At 37.8% G+C, this 23,530-nt stretch overlaps 1 protein-coding gene across 1 annotated transcript in view; it reads right to left on the minus strand.

Moving 5' to 3' along the window:
* Positions 1–23,530, minus strand: part of MANEA (mannosidase endo-alpha) — a 204,858-nt gene that overhangs the window by 104,490 nt on the left and 76,838 nt on the right. The window lies entirely within an intron of this gene.

The following is a 23,530-nucleotide window of genomic DNA, read 5'->3' on the forward strand; positions in this document are numbered from 1 at the left end:
ATTGGTTGCAGTGCAAAGTAAGGTAACATTTTGTTTTTGTCTTCTTTTATATGAACGCATACTTTATGTCATAGAATATTAAACTGGATTACGTTTTCTTATGCAGAGCCATCCACAATGTCAACAAATGAAAATGCAATGATAGAAATGGGAAACTTCCCACTTTCAGTTTCCCACCTTTTAAAAGGCATAACTTATGAGAGACTTCGTTTCTTGTTGATTGGCTGCTACTGAGCTGCTTGAAAGCCAAATTCCTTAATTTCACTTTTTCAGAAAGCACATGAAATCTAAGGCTTATGCTAAGGTTTATTAACCTTAAACCTTAACCTATTAAACAGACTGATGTACTGGAATGGTACTCCTTAGGATACTGAATTCCAAATTTAATATGAAGCTCAGCTAAATTAGCAACCAGAAACAGATTAACTGTATCTAGCTGTTGGTTTAGCTTCCTATGCATCTTAACAGCCTTTTATTTATTTATTTTCCTATAGAGTACTCTTAAAGTAAATCAATATGTATTAACACTATCTGAGGTTTACTGTAAATATAATAGCTGTCGATGACATCAGACTATTTTGTTTCCATCTGCACTGGGTATGGAAAGCCCATTAATAGTGTCACAGTCTTCCTCCAGTCCAGTTGTCTCAGGGAAAGATGGGCCTCAGCTTGATAATCTGGGTGATTTTCTGGTAATTGATCTCTGTCTTTCCCCAGTTGCTCCAAGGCAGAAAGTGCCTTTAGTGACTCTTTTGGCTATGTGCATGCTAGATTTTTGGTGTTAAAAACAACAACAACAACAAACTCTTATGAGAGCTTTACTTTCTTACACAGAAAATCACTCCTACTTTGCTCTTCACCATTTTTAGTCATCCTCAGACTTTCTCAAAAGAGATTTTAACCAGGAATACCATCAGGCCCATTCCATAATTGTGTGAGGTTGTTACAGAACTCCCTTCAGTAGTTTGAGTCACTGCACATTTTTACCTAGAAAAGGTAAAAATCAGAGGTAGTGTTAGTAACCCCACACAAGTAACTCTTTCTGTGGACCAGAGGATCAGAGGAGCTTGATGGTCTCTTTCTGTGGAGCTAGTTTATGCTTTAGGGTCTCTCCTTCATCCCAGTCAATACAGATGGTGACTGTGTTGTTGCTGGAAGTAGGTGTTACTCCTCCTAGGATGGGTGGATATACTACTTCCACCCAGCCAAGAGTCAAAAACAGATGGTTTGACCTATTGCACCATGAGCAGCTTATCCTGGAAAGCTCCATTCTTCCTATGTCTGTTTTCCAGCACTGTCCTGCAATAAGCAACGACAGTTTGTCTCCTTTGGCAACAAATCTGCAATGATGAGGACATCTGCGTGCCCGAGGCGGTCTCTTAGGCACTACAGCCATAGTGAAACAGCTGAGAAAGGAAGCTAATGTCAATTTACAGCCCAACCTAAACTAAATATTGGAGTCTGTGTTCAGAGATCCTCTGGTTTCTTGGGCCTCACCTTATCATCTAGATACATCTAGATACATCTAGAAACAATCCTTGTGCACAAGAAAAAGATGATGTTTTGGTGTATAAATGAGATATGCTGTTTAGAAACAGAGAAAAGACGGAAGGCAAAAGCTTGGAGTAGTAATAACATGAGGGTAACAAGCAAATCAGAAAGCTTTTTGTGCCTAATCCAGGTAAAAAGAGGAGCACTGGGTTTATAAGAAGATTGACTGGAAGAAAGAGTTCAGATATCACTCTGAGTACCATTAAAAGGTTGGTACTTTTAAACAAGCATTTTGACTGATGTCAAAACAAATGTCAGTTAGATTTTCTGATTGATTTTTTTCATCTTGCTGTGTACTACACTAAAACTTTTGATATACACACTTTTTTCTTTACTACTAGATTATCTGTTGATTAATTAATTTCCTTTCTTCCTCATAGTTTATCCTTTTTTTTTTTTTTTTTTTACTAAAATAGAATTGTTTTAACAATTATACTACTGCAGTACATAGTATAGTTATTTATGCTTGACTGTGCAATTTTCTTCTATATGTGTGCATTTTCTTTTGCTGTGTTTGGAGAAGTCTGTTTTTCCTAACACCAGTATTTCTCAAGCTAAACAAATAATTGATGGTGTCTCTTTATTGTCTAGCACTATTAATTTGGATGAACTCTCACAAATCAATATATCCCTCCTTTGTATTGCAGACATGCAGCTTGTTTTTGGTTATTGATATTCTCTTACTCTCAGGGGTTTCAGTGCTCAGTATTTTCAAACTATTTGCCAATAATAAAGACAAAGAAGTAAAGTACAATACTTCAGCTGATGTAGGAATAAACCCAGATGTATATGAAATGTAATGAGGGAAAACATGGAAAAGCATGGTCCATGGAATGTATTGATAGGACAAGAAGTAATGATTAAAAACTAAAAGAGGGTAGATTTAGGTTGGATATAAGGAAGAAATTCTTTACTCCGAGGGCTGTGAGGAACAGGTTATCCAAAGAAGCTGTGGATGCCCCATCCCTGGAGGTGTTCAAGGCCAGGCTGGATGGGGCTTTGAGCATCCTGGTCTTGTGGGAGGTGTCCCTGTCCAAGGCAGGGGGATTGGAACTGGGTGATCTTTAAGGTTCTTTCTAACCCCCAAAATTCTGTGATTCTATGAAATGTATTTAGTCAGTAATCAACAAATGTCACTGGGGAGGGAGGGAGGACACCTTGTAAAACTGATCTGCTGATGTCCAAAAAGTGGTCAGTGGACAGTTTTAAAAGTCCCTTCTGTGACTTTCACAAGGAAGATAGGAAGCTGAGATAAGAGATCACGAGAGATCTATTTTATTACTGTAATGTCTTACTGAGAGCTTTGTCTGATTTTCTTCATATGGCAGACCAGAAGTATTTGTACAGCTGAATCCTTTCCAGCAGGAGGTGGATACTAACACTCCTGTTAGAAGGATGGAATTTAAGTGAAAATGCTACTCAGTATTAAATATAGTTAAAACAAAGAAAATTTTCTGTATTTATTATCCTTTATATCCAGTTACTTTATAAGTACTTGTACTGGGTCTGGCTGGAATGTTAACTTTCCCGGCAGCAGCCCATACAGTGCCGTACTCTGTACTTGTAGCTGGAACAGCAGTGTTATCACACCAGTGTTGTGTCTACTGCTGAGCAGCAGTGGCACAGTATTAGGCCTTTCTCTAACCCTCCTAGGGGGTGGGCAAAAGGTGAGGAGAGAAACATCACTAGGGCAGCTGGCCTAAACCAATCAAAGGGATATTCCATTCCATGTGATGTCACACTCAACAATAAAAGGTGGAAACAGGAAGAAGAGGGGAGGGGTGGGCTCTCGTTTGGAAGATGTCGGTCCTCCTCTCGAACACCAGCTGCGTGCGTTGAGGCCTTGCTTCAAGGACGTGGTCAATCATCGCTCATTTGTGGGAAGTAGAGAGTAATTTCTTTCCTCTGCACTTCCATATAGCCTTCATTTATTTTGTTTGTTTGTTTTCCTCCCTTCTTTTTATTTTCCTTTTTTCCCCTCCCTTTCCCCTTTCCCTTTTTATTTCCCCTTAGTTAAATTGTTTAGTTCATGGTAGTCTTTATTTAATTATTATAATTATTTCCCTTTAATTAAATTATCCTTATCTCAACCCATGAGTTGTTCTTTACTTTACTTCTCCCCCTCCTCATCTAAAGGAGGGGGAGTGAGAGAGCGGTTGTGGGGTTTAGCTGCCCAGTACGGTAAAACCACCACAGTACTCTTCTAATTAGTTCCGTATCTCCTCACCATGGATCCCTATGCTGTAGTCTAAAACCTCCAAAACTAGTTGAAATTCACTACCTGCTTATTTAATCTAGATTTGTTTGTTGTAGTAATTCTCATCATTGTCTGTGTAGCTTTTCTGCATTGATGAATCACTTTGTTGCAGCTTTGAGAACAGCTGCAGTGATCAAAAATTGAAGAAGTGTACTAGGTTTTTTTTTTTTTTTTTGGTGCTTCCTGTTTATTGAATTTGCAGCTGACACTAATTTTGTCAACTGGGAGAATTAGACATCTGAAGCATTTCAAAAAGGATCAGTAATCAAGCAGGTACACCTTGTGAAGCTAATGAATTAAAGTCATTTTTGGAAATTAAATTTTAGTAATTGTAAAAAATGAAAGATTAAATGAAAATTTTTCTTTTCAGGGTGAAATGGTTGGTTGGTTGGTTGGTTGGTTAGTGTGGGAATACTAGAACACCATATAACTCTTTTTCCAAATGTGTGGCGCATAAATGGATCATATTCTGGTACTTTTGAAACAAACAAACAAAAAAGTTTTATCTAAGAAATCTAGGAATAATTAATCAAATAGAAAATTTTGTTATACTTGTTTTCATTCTTTTAAGTGTATTCAAATAAGTAGATGAAAAAGCGTATGATTTTGAAACAATGAAAGTCTCTTTAGATGGGTAGAAAGGATCTGAATTTTTTTTAAAAAACTGTCCTTTCCGATGATATTTTTTACACCTAGCCTATAGTATAGATGAAATTTGTTGCATCAGGTTGTTTTTTTGTTTCTTTGCTGCCAGACTTCTTCACATGAGAATTCTTCATCTACTTCCACTAGTGACCTTGACTATAGAAGACATAGAACACTGGGACAAAGATGAAAAAATACTTTAAGGAACTCAGACGGCAAATAGAACATTTTTAATGTATAGTTAGTTAACTTAAAAATATAGACTCGTCTGTGATGCTTGATTGTCAGGTAGAACAAGCTTCTTTTATTTTCTCAGTGTCTGAAGTAAGGACCAACTTTGCACATGCTTTACAGATGAAGAAAATTTGTGTTTTGCCCAAGGTCATGCTAGAAAACTGATCTTTTGAAACATGATCACTGTGTCACACTAAAGATCATATTTTATTTTAAACAAATTTTAAAAAGAGAACAATGATGTGGAAATATAAATGTCTGAGTTATTAGCATGGGAAAATTTTGGCTCTGAAGCAAGGTTTTCTGATCTGCATGTTTTTCTGTCATTCAGAAATACTATATACACAGAGGCTATAACTTAGGAAGTTATGTGGAGCGAATGTTAAATGGCTTAAGTTTTGGGAGATTAAATGCTGATGATGAGACATGGACCGGACCAGTTTAAGGACATAGGCCTATTGGAGCAAGTATAGAGGAGGGCTGCAAGGATGATCAGAGGGCTGGAGCAACTCTCCTATCAAAACAGGCTGAGAGAGACAGGGTTGTTCAGCCTGGAGAAGAGAAGGATACAGGGAGACCTTAGAGAGGTGCGCAGATAAGAAATTAGTTTAAAAATAGTCAGTGACTTTTGCAGGAGTGGAACCAGAAAGCAATTCAAAAAGCAGCAGAGAAGAAGCAGCCTCATGTGTCATGCTATGCTATGAGAATGTTAAAAGTCATCACAATGTTCAGACCAGGCTATGTACCTAGCATGTACCATAGCAACAGGTTGGACTCTGTGGGCCAACACATTTGCATATTGGGTTTATGTATCAACATTTTGGTATTGAAGAGTGGGTTTCAGGGATGGCATCTGTGAGAAGAGCACAGAAGCTCCTCCATGTTAGGTAAGAGCCAGCTCCAGCCTGCTGGAGGGACCTGCTGCTGGCCAGAGCTGAGCCAGTGAGCAATGATTGCCTCTGAGTAGGCAAATTTAAGAAAGGGAAACAAAGAAACAAAGAAACAACAAAAACAACAAAACACATTGTGCAACAGCAGCTGGGAGAGCAAGAAGTAAGAAACAGCCCTGCATACCCCAACATCAGTGCAGCAGGAGGGCAGGATGTGCTACAGGCACGTAGCAGAAGTCCTCCCGCTGCCTGTGGAGAGGCCCCTGGTGGAGCAGGCTGTCCCCCTGCAGCCCGTGGGTCCCACATGGAGCAGATCTCCATGCTGCAGCCCGTGGAGGAGCCCCAGTGGAGCAGGGGGATGGGGCCTGGAGGAGGCTGTGGCCCATGGAGAGCTCCCGCAGGCGCAGGCCCTGGGCCAGAGCTGCAGCCTGTGGAGACGAGCCCACGCAGGAGCAGGGGGTCTGGGGGGAGCTGCCGCCCACCTGTGAGGGACCCGTGCTGGAGCAGTTTGCTCCTGGGGGATGGACCCTGTGTTACGGAGCCATGTGGGAGCAGTTCTTGAAGAGCTGTGAGCCTGTGAGGAGCCCCCACAGGCTCAGTTCAGGAAGGACGGCATCCCGTGGGAGCATGTGGAGCAGGGACAGGGAGGGACCATGAAGGAGCAGTGGAGATGAAGCGTTAGGGACTGACCATAGCCCCATTCCCTGTTCCCCTGCACAACTCAAGGGGAGGACATAGAGTGGATGAGGGGGAAGGTGTTTTTTGTTCTTACTGCTCTAGTTTGTTAATGCGATAAATTACATTAATCTCATTTATGCTGAGTCTGTTTTGCCCATGAAGTGACTGGTAAGTGATCTCCCTGTCCTTATTTCAACCTATTAGATTTTTTTTTTTTTTAATTTAATTTATTTATTTATTTATTTATTCCCCATGGTATTTTCTCCCTTTGTCCTTTTGAGGAGGGTGAATGAGACAGTGGCATGGTGGTGCTGAGCTACCTTCCAGTGTTAAACTACCACAATTATGTAAACAAATATTTGTAATAATAATAATAATAATTATAAGAAGAATAGAAGCTTATCCTTTTTAGATAAAGAGATTATTTATCCTGGATCCACAGAATGTTGCTTTCAATTATCCTCACAAAATCAGTCATTAAAGAGTCAAACAAAATTAAGAATACTCTGGACATGATTCAAAAAAATCATAGCTTATAAACTTAGCTTCTTTAGATTTTCATTTGGTGCAAGTATAGTTGTAGATATAACTGTACTGTGCTAATTTACTGCAGCTGATGATCTGGCCTACAGAGCTTTACTTTTAATGAAAACAATAATGATTTTGGCAGCATCTAGAATTCTTTATTATTCCATTGATGTAAGTTGTTTTCAATTAACCAGAGCAACTTGTCTTGGGGTAACAGAAGTGAACCTTAGACTCAGGGAAAACTTTTCGCTTTGCAGTTTACCTTCCTGTAATGGCACTGTGGTCTGTAGGCTGTGTTGTCATGGCATGCCTGTCTCTTGCTGTCTGTCTTTATTATGATCACAGCAGCATACTCTGTTCATAGCTGCACACTCAATTACTTGTACAGACAAAACTAAGTAACAAAAAGGCCTGCTGTCACAGTGTAATTAATCCTCTGGAGCCCCATAGGCAATAAGCAACTGCACAAACAGCTGACTGATCTGACAACGTATGAATATATCTCGATTTGCAGCATGATCAGTTGTCTGCTGGCATTTATATACTTAATTGTTAATTGTCCTTTTTCATGTAGCAGAATTGAACTCTTCTTAGCTCAGAATAACTTGGAAGCCACTGTTCATTGCCAGTCTATTTTTTTCCAGTGGAATGTCTATCTCTAGCCTATTGATGAACCTCCCCTCCTGTTTGTATATCACAGGGTAGTATCGGTGCCTTATAGGAACAGTGAGTAATTTTATATCAACTACCCTCCTCGGTTTGATTTTTATTATCCTTTGTATATTACCTTCAGCAGATTTTTTTTAAAGTATATGTTGTAAGATGAATAATTAAATTGCAACATTCCACATTAAACACTCTGGACAGAGACAAGTCAAGTACTAAAAAATATTACAAAAAGAAAGTAAACTTTCCATTTTCTTTATATAGACCTGACCTTTGGTGTATAATAACCGCATGCTGTGACAAATGACCTGAGCTGTGAACCTCACACATAATAATGATGGATTTGTTTGGATTTCTTCTGACATTAGGCAAGCTATGTAATGATAAACATACTGTTAATACAGAAAGTACATTTTTACATTTTTGAGAAAACGTGATGTTTATTCCTCCTTTCAGTTAGCACTAACAAAAATAAATGGATGCTTTATGCCATAGTCATGATTCATAAAATGATAGTATTGTTACTCAAACCAGACTACTATTTTTCACAATTAAAATGCAATAATGTTTGCTGAATTTGGTAGAATTTTGTGTGAAAACAAAAAGCTAAAATTGAGACCTCTGTACTAGGAGAGCCCTTTCTTAAGAAAAAAAAAAAAAAAGAAAAGAAAAAAGACCACAGCAATGTTGTATTCTTAATTGATATAACAGTATTGTAAGAATTTCAATCACAGGTGACTCCTGAATCCACTAAAGTCAGTCACCAATGATATATAACTAAGGAGAAAATAATATATATCTTTAGAATATAACTTTGGATTTTATCTTCAGAAAGACCATATCAGCAAGAACTTCTTTCAGAAGCAGAAATAAAAAGGAATAAAAGAAGATCTGCTAAACTGTAAACTGAATGCATTTCCTTAAAAAAGGTATGAAAATCAGTAGCACAAAAGAAAAGGAAAATAAAAACATAGTATTTTGATGGTGAAGGTATAAAGAAAGGTATGTATTACCAAAGTTAGATCATCTTGTCAAGCTAACCCATAGATAACTTGGTAAAACTCATTTTCTAGTTAGATGAGTAAAAAAACTAGGAGTGTTGAACTAGTCTTTATGGCATCAGGGAAGCTTTGATATATAACACAGCTTGAGGCAGCAACAAGGAGAGTGCCCTTCAGCACTTTCGTATTGAATGTTTGCTTTTGTGATACAATATTGTACTGATGAAATACTGACATAAAATTGGAAGCTATTATCAAGGCAGAGCTCACAAAATAAAGAAACAAACCAAACCAAACCACTTCCTCCCCCTCACCCCTCCAACCACAACAACAACAAAAAAACACAAAGGCAAAAACAACAACACCAACAACTTTAACAGTAAGCAATACAAATGGGATGGAATTCAGTAGCACAAAATAGCAGGTTAGACCCTTGATGATTCATAGTAGAAAGCTTTGCTTTAAGCTGGTTAACCATCAGTTGCATGTGGCAAATGGGCAGAAAGGTGTTCTACCTGACCCATAGGCTGTTAGAGCTGTCAAGGGGATTTGATTATGAAAATGAAAAATTTGATTCTAAATTGAATCAAAAAAAGATATCAAAGACTGGAAATGGTAGCATTGCTATATAAGATTCTGGTAAAATCTTTCCAGATCAGATGCATTCCAGAAAGATAAATTGAAACTGGAACAGGCCAGAAGGGCTACCAAGGTGCATAGAGACCCCTCCCTTTTAATAGAGGAGCTTAGCTTGATTAGCAAAGCAAACAAAAGTTAAGAATGAGTATGAATTTGTTTACAAATACCCCCAAAAGGGAAAAATCTATTTAAACTAGAGAATCATTTTGGCACAAGAAGACATCGGATAAACTAGCTATGAATAAATTCAGGCTGAAAATTAGATTAATGTTGCTGACCAATGGAGCATTCAGATTTTGGATCTGTTCACCAATTGAGAGTACTAGGGTGAAACAATTCAGCTGTTTTTAAACTGGAACTTGATGAATTTGTTGGAGATTATAAAATGTGGTATCTGTGATAGCAGGGCTTGATGCCGGCTTTCAACTATAGCTTTTGCAGTCCTTTTTCCCCCAGTTCGTAGGAATTTAGTTTACACATTGTCTATTCAACACACAAAGAGTCATCAGCAATTTTAAACATGGCAATTTTTCCTTCTGGAACTGAGCTAGTGAAGTATCCTGCTGGGGCTTTTAACTTACAGACCTCTTTCAGGTATCTGATTACACTCAAATACTAAGTTGTTTCCAACACTGTGGTGTTTAAAGCACTGTAATGCCACAGAAGATAGGACTATGTCTGATTCTGGGGTGCACCATCAAGGGTATTAACAGTTGACTTGCCTAACCATTTCAAAATGCAGAGTCTAGAAATTGTGGTCATGAAAGAAGGATGCCTTGAGTTTTCTCTTTAAGTTATATACCTAAAATTCTTTTGCCTCTTAGGTCACCTTGTTGCATGTCATCTCCTCCAATAACCTGCTCAAATCGAGGTCAGCTTCCAGGTTGCATTCTAGCCTTGGCTTTGGCCTAGAACTTTGTCCATTTGAGCTCTGAAACATCTCTGAAGATGGAAATTCAACAGCTTCTCTGATGGCTCTACATAACAAAGAACCTGCCACATTATTTAATGACCTTCTTGATGAGGAATTTTTTTCTTGTGTCTAATTGTCAGGGTGCCACATGGGCCAGGGTGCTCCTTGGGCCAGGGAACCCTGGTGGGTGAGAGGAACAGGGCCTTGCAGAAAGGGCCTTTCCTACCACCCCAGCCAGAGAGAAGGGTAGGAAAGGGGGCAGCTGGAACAGCCTCAGCCCCAGGCATTGAGCACCTCCCTGTGGACAAGGACTGGCCATGGCTAGGCCAGGATTTTGGCCTGCAGATAGGGATCAGGAGCAGGTGTAGTGAGGGGAGGAGACCTAGGGTCAGACAGTGCCCTGTGAGGGCATACACACATTCCCATGTATAGGACCATGGGAATGGGCTGAGGCCAGGCCCAGACATCATCCTATGGATGAAGGTCATAGTTTGGACTACAGGGGTATGTGGTAGAGCACAATCATAACTGAAACACAGCTGCAAGTAGCTCAGGTTGAAGCTGAAAGCAAAAGCCTTCTCTAAAAGCAGCTTCCAAGGACAGGATGTGGAAGACTTTGCTGAGACTTTTTAGCAGACCTGTTTGTGAGCACCCTGGATTTGGATTTGTTCTAACTTTCCTCACAACGGCTCTTATCAGAGACATAGCTTTGAACAATTCTAAACTACAAGATGAAGAAAAGAAGGCACATTTGGGCCCTGACATTAACAAGAGTTTCTCTCACTGCAGCTTGTGTCCACTGCATCTCACTCATTCTCTGTGTACCTCCAAGAGGAGTCTAGCTCTATCTTTTCTGTAGCTACCCTTTATGTAGCTGAAGACATCGATTAGATATCCTCTTAACCTCCCATACCTTGGGCTGAACAAATTCAGCTCTCTCAGCACCTTCTTACATGTGATGTGCTCCAGCCCGCTATAAATCTTGGTGGATCTCCACTGGAGTCTATCTCCCATTTGGCTATGTCTTCCTGTGTCGTGATGCCCCAGAATGAACATGGTACTTCAGATGTGGCCTCCACGAGTGCTAAGCAGAGGGGAATAATCACTCCCTCAAATTTCATTTAATTTTTTAGGGTGAAATAGAATTTTTAATTTAAAACTCTTATATTTTGACTGCTGATTTCATTGAGTTGTAGGTACGTGCTAGTTGTAGGTATGTAAATGGAAAGATGGGAAAAAAATGAGGGGGATATAAAGTGTTACTCTAAAAAAGTGATCAGTATGTTTAGGAGGGTATGAGGGTATTACTCGGGAGACTGGTGATAGACATTTGCTTAAAAATATGTTTAGAATCATAAGTCAGTACATGAATTCCTGTTAATCTTTTGACTTTTTTTTATTATCTGGCATTCAGTTTGTTTTGGTGGTTATGTTCTGTCAACCTGCTGGTTTGTACCTTGTTTTTTTGTTACTATGTCAACTAAAATATTGCCTCAGTGGTTAAACATTTTTTCCTGCTGTATATTTACCTTGTTTTTATTTCCGCACTTCAATATGTGACCATCAACAACAGTTTGTGCCACTGCTAAACTGAGTCACTTGTGTTGATATTTATGTTTGTTATATAAAGTGTTATTTACACAGCAAGCTGTAACCATGATTTACAGTGATCACATTAATTGACCACATTTCACTGTGCACCTCAGCTGCCAGTAATTTGGCCATAAATTTTACAGAATTTATTCTTGTTTTACAATGGGGGAAGCCTGTTGGCCTTTTGTGAAACTACATGATCAATGGCGTTGCACTAATTGGCTGGCAGCAATGCTAAAATGGTGTAGCCATTGCTCTCCATTGTAAAGATAAAGAATGTGATTCTATCAATGTAGAAACTTTATATCAGCAATAAAAATCAAAGTTTCCTCTGGTGAAGCTGTGACCCACATATCCTTCAAGAAATCATACAAGGCTTCAGCCTTCTGCACCACCAGTCTCTGGTAAATACATTAAATAAAGTAAAGATTCAACACACAGGCATTAAGTAAGTCCACTGAGTTGTGCATTATTCTGAAAGTTGCTGAACAGCAGAAGGTAAAGTAATCACTCAGTAGAGTCAAGATGAATAAAATAAAAGGCTATCTCATGTTACAATTGATTTCAATCTACTGAAATATGCACTGCGCATTTTGATTAGCTGTGTAACACAGTGTGTGCTTCTGCTAGGAGAGAGAAACCCAACACTTTATTGTACTTTTGGCTGCCTATCCATTCATCAAAGCTTTCCTAATTTACATTCTATTTCCTTTGATGCAATCAATGTGAACAATAAAGGGTGTTACCTTGCATTTCTATACTTTGATCTGATTTGGCATTTGTGATCAACATAGTCTAGCAATGTTGCAGGATAGGAAACATTTTGGTACTGCCATCAATTGCATTGTTCATTGACCTTACCTCTCCCTGCTGTACTTTGAAAATACATGTATATATTTCAGTGTGTCATTTTTGCCTATATTGTTTTTTTTGTTTGTTTGTTTGCTTTGATTTTTTCACAGCAACACTGTGTGAAATGAGAAATGGTAAACAACATCCTTAATGCTTAAGATGAAGAAAGCAATGGCTACTTACCTACCATTATATTGATGTACAGTTGTTGTTGCAGTGAATATAAATAATAATATTAACAATACCATTAATTCTCCATGATATAGAGAGCTACATACATAGCCTATAGTGTTACAGTGTGTATTATGTGTTCCTGGACTTGAGGTTTTTACTCCCCCAGAAAGATGTAGTTTGATGATGTGAACTCGGTTCTTGAAAATACAAAGGAATTGTAATAAAACTTAGAGCACATTATGAAAATAAAAATAGTGTTTTTAGTTCTAGACAATGAGAAATAAATAGACCCATATTACTATCTTTATAATTATATCTCTGAACAGTCATGCCTCAATGTGATAATATTTTATTGTATATCTTTGGATGCATCACTTTCCTGCTGTATACCTAAGTTCTTTCACCTATAGAATGGGATAACAAGAATTATTTTTTCATTACTTGTAGATTCCCCACTAAAATGTGTTGTGTCTATTATGTTAAGTGATAGGGCAAAACAAATATGGATGATAATAAAAGTCATAGGTGACCTCTGTTCCATTAAAAAGGTGTGTGGGGGGAAGAGTGCTCAGTTAAACCACTATTCCCTTTCAAGCCACTAGAAAAATCTAAATCCAATATGGTACTACTGTTTTTATTGTCAAACAACTCAAGATATGTTCTACAAATCTGGGATAAGTAGCAAGAGCAATCCTCCAGGCTTCCCAGTCAAATTCCTTTTAATGTATTTCATCTTCCAAATTCTGAGGTTGTACACAAAGTCTTGCCTACTGATACAAACATGTTCTTACTGTCTTCATATTCATATATAACCTATCAAAGAGAAACTAGGAAGATTAAAAAATCCTACATATGTAACATCTATCTTTGTGTAACATTTCAGCTTGCTTACACAAAGAACCGATGAGTAGCTAGCTGTCAGAAAGAAGGTCCTTATTTAAAAGCAGAGAGAAGAGAAATGGAGGATTAGGGAAAGAAGAGTAAAAGAAAGAAGTATTGCAAAGAGTGGAATATCATGCCAAGAAGATGTAATACTCTTTCCTATATATTTTACACATTGTTTACCTGGAGAACACCCCCTAGAGTCTTATTTGTAAGGGATACCTAGGTGGTTCATGAGCACATGGGCATACTAATATGAATGATACTGGCAAAGTACATTTACTTTTATCTTTAAAAGGGAATAAACAGGTGAAATTTAATAAAGTGCCTATTTTTATGTGTTGGCTAAAAAGAGTTCAAAATCTAAGGGGAAAAACTATCAGCTGTGATGGAGAGCAACAGGAAAAACATATATTTTGATAATGGGGGTTATTTATTCTATTTATTACAGCAAGCACTTGCTTATAGATGCTTTATTTAAGAATGCTAACCAGTTTTCTTTGCCACTTCCTGCTTTCTATAATGCATCTGGAAATGAAACTTCCCATGTTCTTCTCTGGAAGGAGGTGGACATGTCATTCTTCTTCCTTTACCAATTAACATTTTGGTCTATATCTTGTCAATTCAGACTTTAACAAGCTCTCTATTTCATTATCTTTCTTCTTTTACTTTAAGTTTCATTTCTCCCTTGCCCTCTTTGTGTTACTCCTGTTAATACTTCAATTTAGTTTTTAATCTTCTCATTAAAAACCATCACACATACACACAAAACATGTTCTAGAAACTAATATTTCACTGATTTCACTATTGTCATGATATTATTCATATTTTTAGCCTGCCTTTGGTTCTTACTGTATTGGGGGTCCATGTTCAGGTGCTTACAGGGGGCTTTTATTGGTTTTACATGGCACGGGCTTGGTAGCAGAGGGGCTGCAGGGGTGGCCTCTGTGAGAAGAGTCCAGCAGCTGTTCCATGTCAGATCGCAGTCTGCTCCAGCCATTGTGGTATAAATACCACATGCACACCAGGGTTCTTTTAGGATCAGTAACTGCTACTTCTTTATTGATGACATTCACTCTACAGCAGTACTTTTCCACTAACTATTCATTGGTCAAACAACTTTGCCCAGCAACTGCACTCAGCAACCTCCCTGTCTTAAGACTGGAGAACAAGCAGTTGGAGACAGCAGGTCATCTCCTGAATCACCCTTCTTTGTTCCCTCTAAACTCTTTACATTCCTCATGACCTCATTGTTAAGTCTGATGTTATCACCAACCATGGGACTCACAGACTCCCATGGCCACACTCCCACAAGCTGTCTCCAACATGGACCTGCTGCTGCTCAGAGCAATGTTGGTTGCACCTCCATGACAGCAGAATTAAGGGGAAAAACTCTACTGCATAGCAGCAGCTGGGGAGAGAAGAGAGAGGAGAGAGAATCAGTCCAAACAAGGTCAGTGCAGCAGAAGGGCAGGAGGCACTCCGGGTGCCGGAGCAGAAGTTCCCCTACAGCCTGTGGAGAGACCCCTGGTGCAGCAGGCTGTCCCCCTGCAGCCCATGAGTCCCACATGGTGCAGATCTCCACGCTGCAGCCCATGGAGAGCCCCCACAGGAGCAGGCCCTGGGCTGGAGCTGCAGCTCATGGAGAGGAGCCCACACTGGAGCAGGGAGTCTGGGAGGAGCTGCCGGCTACCTGTGGGGGACCTGTGCTGGAGCAGTTTGCTCCTGGAGGATGGACTCCGTGGTATGAAGCCATGTGGGAGCAGTTGTTGAAGAGCTGCTGCCTGTAGGCAGCCCTCGCCGGCTCAGTTCAGGAAGGACGGCATCCAGTAGGAGGGACCCCACATGGAGCAGGGGCAGAGAGTGGCCGTGAAGGACCAGCAGAGACCAAGTGTTAAGGACAGACAGTACTGCTCAGGAGGAGCAGGTAGAAAAGGGTGGATTGGGGGAAGGGGTTTTTAGTTTCCTTTTAGTTTGCCATTGATAGGCAATAAATTATATTAATCTTTCTATGCTGAATCTGTTTTGTCCTGACAGTACTTGTTGAGTGATTTTCCTGTCCTTGTCTCAACCCTTGAGCTCTTTCCATTGTATTTTCTCGCCATTTTCTTTGAGGAAGGGGAGTGAGAGAACAGTTGCACTGGAGTTCAGCTGATCGACAGGGTAAAACCACCACAGGGCTGTGGAGCTCCTCTATGGGGAAAGGCTGGGGCTGTCCCATATCAGACACAGCTGGTTCCAGCCGGCTCCAACAGCCCCACCGTAGGGCATGGCTGGGCCCAGTATACACGGTAGTAGTACTTCAGGAAAAGTGGGCTTAAGAAATGGTAAAAAACATTCCTGGCAGTGTGGAGTGAGGAAAATCAGAACAACAGAACAACCCCCTGAGAAACAACCTTGCAGACAACAAGGTGAGAAATGAAGAAGAGGTGCTGTATGCGCTGGAATAGATTCATTCACAGCCCATTGAGTAGGAGTGGAGCAGACACCCACACTGCAGCCCATGGAGGACCCATGATGGAGAAGGTGGGTATGTCCTGAAGGAAACATGAAGAGGACCTACAATGCAACAAGGAAAAAGTGTGAGACAGAAGTAGCAGAGAGGAGCTGTTATGGACTGACTGAAACTCCTAATTCCTGTCTGCTCTGTCTTCATTGGGATGGGAAGGTGGAGGACTTGGGAAAGAAGGCATGAAGTTGGGCCTGAGGAAAAAGAGGGCTGAGTGGTGGGAAGAAGGTGTTTAAGTTTTTGTCTTTGTTTCTCACTGTCCAAATCAATTTTACTTGGAAATTAAATGATTTTTTCCCAACTGAGCCTGCTTTGCCCATAACAGTAATTATTGTGTGATCTCCCTGTCCTTATCTAGCCCTGCCCCTGTCTCATCCCCTTTCCTGTTCAGAAGGAGTGAGAAAGCGAATGAGTAGGTATCCAGCCATCCAACGTCAGCCAACAACACTTAGGTTGATTCCTAACTCTTTCAGCCTATCTTTTGTGTAAATTGCAGGTAACTGATGTGGAAATTAAGTACTTTGTGTTTGTACCACACTGCTCAACTGAGTGGGCTTAGTTTTGGAATGGTGCTTATGACATGCACATGGTATCTTGCGGGGTTAAGGGACAGTTTGGAGTCACAGTAGTTATACACAAAATAAGGAGGAATAAATACTATTAAAGTCACAGGGAAGTTAGATGAAAAATATGGCTTGCTGGAAAATTCAGACACTTCATATATGAAAGAATTAATCTGAATCACAGTATTACATCCAAAGCATAAACTAGAAATGGAGTGATGGCAAAGGAGACTTTGGAATGGTTGTGGACATTAAATTGTAGATGAACTCTGTGCATCTCTGGGGAGAATGGCAAATGGGATTTTTTTTGGCTGCTTGCACTAAAGCGTGAAGTCATGCAGAAATGAAGTGTTAATCTCTACATAGCTCTTACAAGGTTGTGTCAGGAATTCTATGCTCCATTCCAGGCATCTCAACACTTGAAATATATAGGAAACTCTGAGAGGTTTTCTATGTAGATAGTTCAGAATAAGAAGTACTAAAGTGATTGCAAGCGAGGTGGAATTGATTTCTGAGGGGGAAAAAAAAGTCTAAGAGCTACACAAACTGGTACATACATAAAGCAGACACAAAAGAAGTGTTTTGCTATGATATTTAAAGTATGTAAACTCTGTGGGAGAAAAAAAATATCTAGGAGACTTTAAAATAGGATATAATTCCAGATATTTGGGTGACACTCATTGAAAATCTAGGAAAACACATCCTGGAACAAAGAGGCAACACTGAAGTAAATAGCATACTCACAGTGGTGTATCAAATGAGAAGGCTACATATCTGCAAATTCAAAAATCAACACTCGTCATACATTGTGAAGTAGATATCTGAAACTTTGACAGACAGAATCAGTCATGAGTAAATTAGTTACTGCTGGGTTGCAGCTTCATCATTTTAAGGGTTACATTCCAAGTTCACTGATTTTTTTATTTTTTTTTTTCCCATGTAAACAGGAAAGTTTGATTTACTTTGGGTTATTTGTTTTGCTTTTACTTAAGTAAAATACGATACATCCAATATATTAAGAGAAAAAATAAATCCACTGTCAGGACACTTGCTGTACAGTGATTCAGCTCTTGGAATAACTCCAAATACAGAAGTGTAAATTAGATCCTTACAAATTTCTACAATAAGAAGTATTACTAATCTCTGGATGATGGCAGAATTCCTGTGGTCAGTGAAGACTTTCCACCAATATGCAAGTGCTCCTTGTAACTTCTCATCTACACCATGTGCATAAAATCAGAGAACTGGGTGTCAGAATATTAATGTCTCAGAAAAAAGATCTGTATCCTTAATGAACAAGGCCAAAGAGTGAAACACATAGAAGACCTTCCAGCTAGAAACATTAACAGTGTTTTATCTCTGGATTGGTTTGCAGCTTCAACTGAAACTCTTGTAGTTTGATATATGTATTGTAGACCTCACTCAAACTAAGTAACAGAGAACTTGAATCCGAAAGTAGTACCAACTATTAGTGTGACAGAAAAAGATGAGCTTCATTTAAAGGTGGAAGACTAGCTCCTTGATTACTCATGCAAATATCTCTCTCCTGTAATTTTTCTGTTAGAGAAGTTAGAAGAGGTATCTTTTGTGCAGTAGCATTGCAAAAAATGAACTAGAAGCATTTATGGTTTCATTACACTGAAAGTAGGCCACCTTCAGTATATTCATCAGTGTGCATGATATTTCTCTCCATAGCAGGTGAAACAATAATAAATAATGCACACATGAAGTTAATCTGTTTCCAGAGTATTTTAATAAATAAAATGTACAAAGCCATTCAGGCCTTGGGCTTCTTGCCAAAGCCTGATGTGAGAGAAATACCAAGAGCACACAAAACACCTCAGAAAGCTGTTAAGCTGCTTGTTCCAATTTCCAATTTGTATTTATTTTTTTTTCTTCTCACACACTATGATTGGATTTCATACAGTAATCACACTAATAATATAATAACTTTATAAGAAGAGGAAAAGAGGAATATCTTTTGTCTAGCAAAGACAAGTCTTGTATCAACTGTTCCATTTTTCTTGTATGCTTATGGTACTGTAAAGAAAAAACACAGAAAAGTAGCTAACACTTGGGTCAAGTGCTCATGCATGCAGAGGGAACTGAAACTGCATGCATTAATAACTGTGAAACCATATTCTTCTGTCCAAGGAGGAGGTATTGAGAAGGGATGCAGAACGTTTCTCTTCACGTGAATGAAGCTTCCTTGGGTCACCAGGAAAGTTTCTTTTCACCATGCATGTATATTTCATGGTCAGTGGGTCTGTCATGTTACTATGGGCAACTGGAGCAAACATTTTTCCCTTCACTCATTTAGTATCATCAGGGAAAGAAGAGATGTTTGTGCAAGGACTATACGCACTACATTTCCTTTGCCTCTCCTTTAGTGTAATGTACATGTAAATTCATGCCCTCAACCTCAGTAGAAGAGACAGAATATTCCACCAGCCCAGCTCCCTGAACTAGGACACTCTCTGTATAGCTACATAAATAAAAGCATATGTCGCATTTCAAAATATTAGTTGTAGTGTATTTTCCTACATTTTTAAATTTAAAAATTTAGCATTTTTAAAGAGCATTTCAGATTCAAAACAAAAAGTATCTTAGTCTGTTAGTCTGTCTTATTTTAGACTAGTAATCATTGCAAGCAGATTGCAAGTTAACTTGCAACTATTTTCCATGTAAGAATGTTAGACTATGGTATAATATTATATAGCATCATCAGTTCAGCCTTAGAAAATTCTTACTTCATTTTCCATTTCCAACACATAATTTATCCATTCTTTTAAGTGAATTTTCTGTAAAAAAAGTCCATGGATAAATGTATTTTTCTATCAGTGGATTTACAGCTTCAAATTATTTTGGGTTAGTTAATGAAGATAATTAAGAAAGAACAATATTTATGAATGATTATGAAAACTTAGAAATGTAAAAATATATATTTGTCTTAAAGCTATATCAGTTGTTGGAAAACAAACTCAAAAACAGAAAACTATGATATTTTGGCATGGAATTGCTGTTTCCTCAAAAAGAATAAAATTACTTATGGTCTCAGAATCATGACTGATTTAGTATTATTATTTCCTAATGATGCTGTAGACATCATTATGGGCATGTATGCTTTGCATACATGGAAGAAGTCATTATTAAGAATTCTAAAAGAATGCACAGAAAGAGGATTTAATATATTCTGTGTACCTTGTATTTTTAACTGAAAAAGGCAAGTGAAGCTCTTTATGAAGCTTGCAGATCTGCTGCTGCTGCTCAGTATGAATTGTAGAAATATCAAAATTGTTTAAATTAAAATGTGGTTTAGCATTCCTTACTTTATAAAGATGTTATGAAATAGACACAGTCAATTACTCTTCACTATCTTTAATAGTCTCTCCTGGGGATAAATTTATATAGGCAAACTATACCTATTCTTTTATTCCACAGACTAGGGATTCCAATGAACAGAAAAACATTTATTTATTTATTTATTTATTTATTTTCTACCATTATGTCAAAGAAAAAGTGTGGGTGAAAATATTAAGAAAAAGCATGATAGGAAATCCAAATTTCCATCATGACAGTGAGTATTTGCCTTAAGAGAAGCATCTCTCTCTCTCTTATTTTTTATTATTATTTTTTCAAGGACATAAGTATGACATCTATGCATTAATTCTCTTAAACATTATTCAATACCTATTGCATCAATGGTGTAAAAAGTCCCGGAATCAGAAACATAACCTTTTTTTCTTAGATGAATTTATTAGTCCCCTGGCTTTTGCATACAATAAGGAAGCATAAGAGCAGTGTGGCATTTTCTGATTGGTTGGTTTGTTAGTTAGTTTGTTTGGTTTGATAGGTTGGTTTGCTTATTAGTCTTTGTTTAAGCCAGTTTAAACATTCTTAAAATGCTTGCAAGTTGTTTTTTTTTTTTTTTTTTTTTTTTTTTTTTTTAAAAAAAGTTCCCAAATGATAAAATTACATGAAGTGTATCAAAAGAAAGTTTCTAGTGAAAAATACAGAAAACATTAAGCAGGAAAGGACCATGCAGCTTAATTCCAATAAATGCTGTCAGGATCTGAAATCATTCTCTGGTTCAGACAATGCTACATTCTTGTGATTTCTACAAAAAGGTTACATTTTTTTAGCTTATCCTTTTGTTCTCCAGTTACCTCTCTCACTGTGTTTACCTTCCTTCTTTGCTTTAATCTTTCTTTTCATGTTGTCTACTGTTTTCCCACTAACTTCTCAGAACAGAATTACTTACAAATGATGTCAAGTTCTCCACGAGTCTTCTGGGTTCCACTGAAATGATGGTATACATCCCATATTGTCTTCTTGCTGTTTTGTTCTTCCTTAAAGTTTAAACTTACATATTCTACAGGTTCCCATTAAAGTGACACTTCAGAAAATTCTGTACCTAAAAGTTTGTCCAAGAGCATTTATAGGCTTAACTACGTTTTTATGCATATGCTGAGATTTTAAAATATTGATATTAGCAGCAGTTGAGGTCAGAGCTATATTATTTTCTGAGAATGAGCAGTGATTATATTTCGGTTTCACATAAGGATTAGATTGTAGTTCAGTCAGGTCTAATGATAGTTGAATCTTTTCCAAGCTTGGAAGACAACTGACATAAGAGAAATCAGAATTTAGAAATAGAAAAGTCAGAATTGGTAGTGAAAGAAAATTCGTCTCCTGCCATCTGTAGGATGTTGTAAGCAATGGAAAGGAAATAAAACAAGACACGACACAGTACTTGACTGCAGTTTTAATGAGCTCCACTTCTGGAAGGGATCTTCTGGTTTGTTTGACTAATGCAATACTTTAAAAAGTGTATCTAATTGAAGGGCAATTTTCCAACCATCCTTGTATTAGCAACCATGAAACACTAGTGATGAGTGGGGAAATAGTTTTCTCTCCAATAAGCACTTTGAAAGATTGGTTAAAAACAGTTCTCATTACAAATATAATTAGTTTTTATTAAGAATGCTTTGCCAATAGATCATAATTTACCTTTAATGTATTCATAAATTTTCACTATATAATTTGGACAAATAATTTTTTCAGCTGTGGACTACATAATGATTTGCTTTTCTTCTCAGTGGTAGATGGCTAGTTACCTACATCATATTATATTTTCTCTGCTTTCAATGACAAACATTTGAAGTGCAGCAGAGCAAGTATCAACTAATGAGTATGGTTGATGAATAATTTATAGAGACCTTTTTGGAACTTTGTTTCTAAAGCATTTTCACCAACATTTATCACTGTTTAGATAAGAAAACCAAGTAGTATGATCCTGTGGATAATGCAAATTGAACCTAATATTTTCATTCACAAACAGAACATAACTCAAAAGCCTTCAGTAACAAAAAATAACTTTAGTTCAAATACTCATCCATCTCTCTGTAATAATATTATTCTAAAAATAAGTGTCTTGAACTGAGGTTTCAAGGTTTAATGTTCTACTTTAACATTTCTAAAACATTTACCTTTTTTGGGTGAATAAATATGTTTTTATGCATGTGTGTATATTGCATGGCCATTTCGAAATATACTGAATAGCTGTAGCTTTATTTTGGGATACAAGGTGGTGCTGTTTCTTTTTAAAACTGAAAATAGTATGTTGATATGACCCTACAAAAAGCAGCAGTAGAACTGCTGTAGAACTGTCATGGAGTATAGTGCTAAGAAACCAAGTTCTCTGTTCTATGTAACTACTATGCAGATAAGGCATACATACAGGAATATGTACATGGGTGTTTGAATGTGCAAATATCTATATATAATATCCCAATAGAGAGTATTAAAGTAATAACAGACTTCAGCCTTGGATATAACACTGAATTTTAGTACTTACACAGAGGGTCAGTCTCTTACACTAAGACAGTAAATGAATCAACCTGCATTTTTTTGTAGAACAAATTTACTTAGCAGCCTGATCTTCCTGAGCAACCTGAACTTCCCTGAGCAACCTGACCTAGTGGGTGGCATCCCTGATTATGGCAGGGGGATTGGAACTATAATAATATAATAATAATATCTTTGAGGTCATTTCCAACCCAAGTCATTCTGTGATTCTATGATGCTGGCAACTTCTTGAAGACTGATTCTTTTCTCTGGACTGTACGTGACTGAAGGATATTTGAGCATTTTAAACTCCTGTAGTTTTAAAAATATTAAATTTCTGTGACCTGAATGTTTTTGCTCTTTAGGTTGCTCTAAAACAATGACAGTTTTTATTTTTAATTAAAAATTAGAAATGTGTCAAATGTGACAAAAAGCAAATAAATACTGTAGCACTATACTCTTCCCAGATCCTTCCCTTCTCCCCAGTACTCACTGTTACCAATCTAAGTATTATACCATGGAATGCAAGATTCATTTTCTGAGCTCTGTGTTAACTTTTTTTTTTTTTTTTTCCATGTAAATGAAATGACCTTGGCCCTTCTGAAAGCTCGTATTTTTTCAAAGAACTCAGGGAACGTGAGACTGTGGTTAATGAAATATTAGGTAAATGAATAACAAGATACTATTAAACAATATCTTTATGTCACAGTGCTGCTGCCATTAGCATAGATTTTTCAAAATACCTGTCTAGTGTTAAGATTCATAATCCTGAGAAGGTCTTAAATTGTAGTCAAACTGTTCATATCTACAGTTCCAATGAAACTGATGAGATTACTTATATAGGAGACATGCATAGCTAAGCCTTTGCTGAACTGGAGAACTTAATTTCTATAGGTAATGCCAAAACAGATTGCTCATCTTGCCAACGGATTTTTCTTATATAATCCTGCAAAAAATAAGTAATTTCAAATGCCTACATAACATGATCAAGTTATTACAACCTGGGTATCATGGACAATATCTTCTGGGACTAAAATATTTTGTACAGTGCAGACCATTAAGATACAGTAAGACCAACAGATTTTTGTTTGTTTGTTTTTCATTTGTA

This window comes from Anas acuta, chromosome 3 (genome assembly GCF_963932015.1).
Source record: "Anas acuta chromosome 3, bAnaAcu1.1, whole genome shotgun sequence".
NCBI classification, from domain to species: Eukaryota; Metazoa; Chordata; class Aves; order Anseriformes; family Anatidae; genus Anas; species Anas acuta.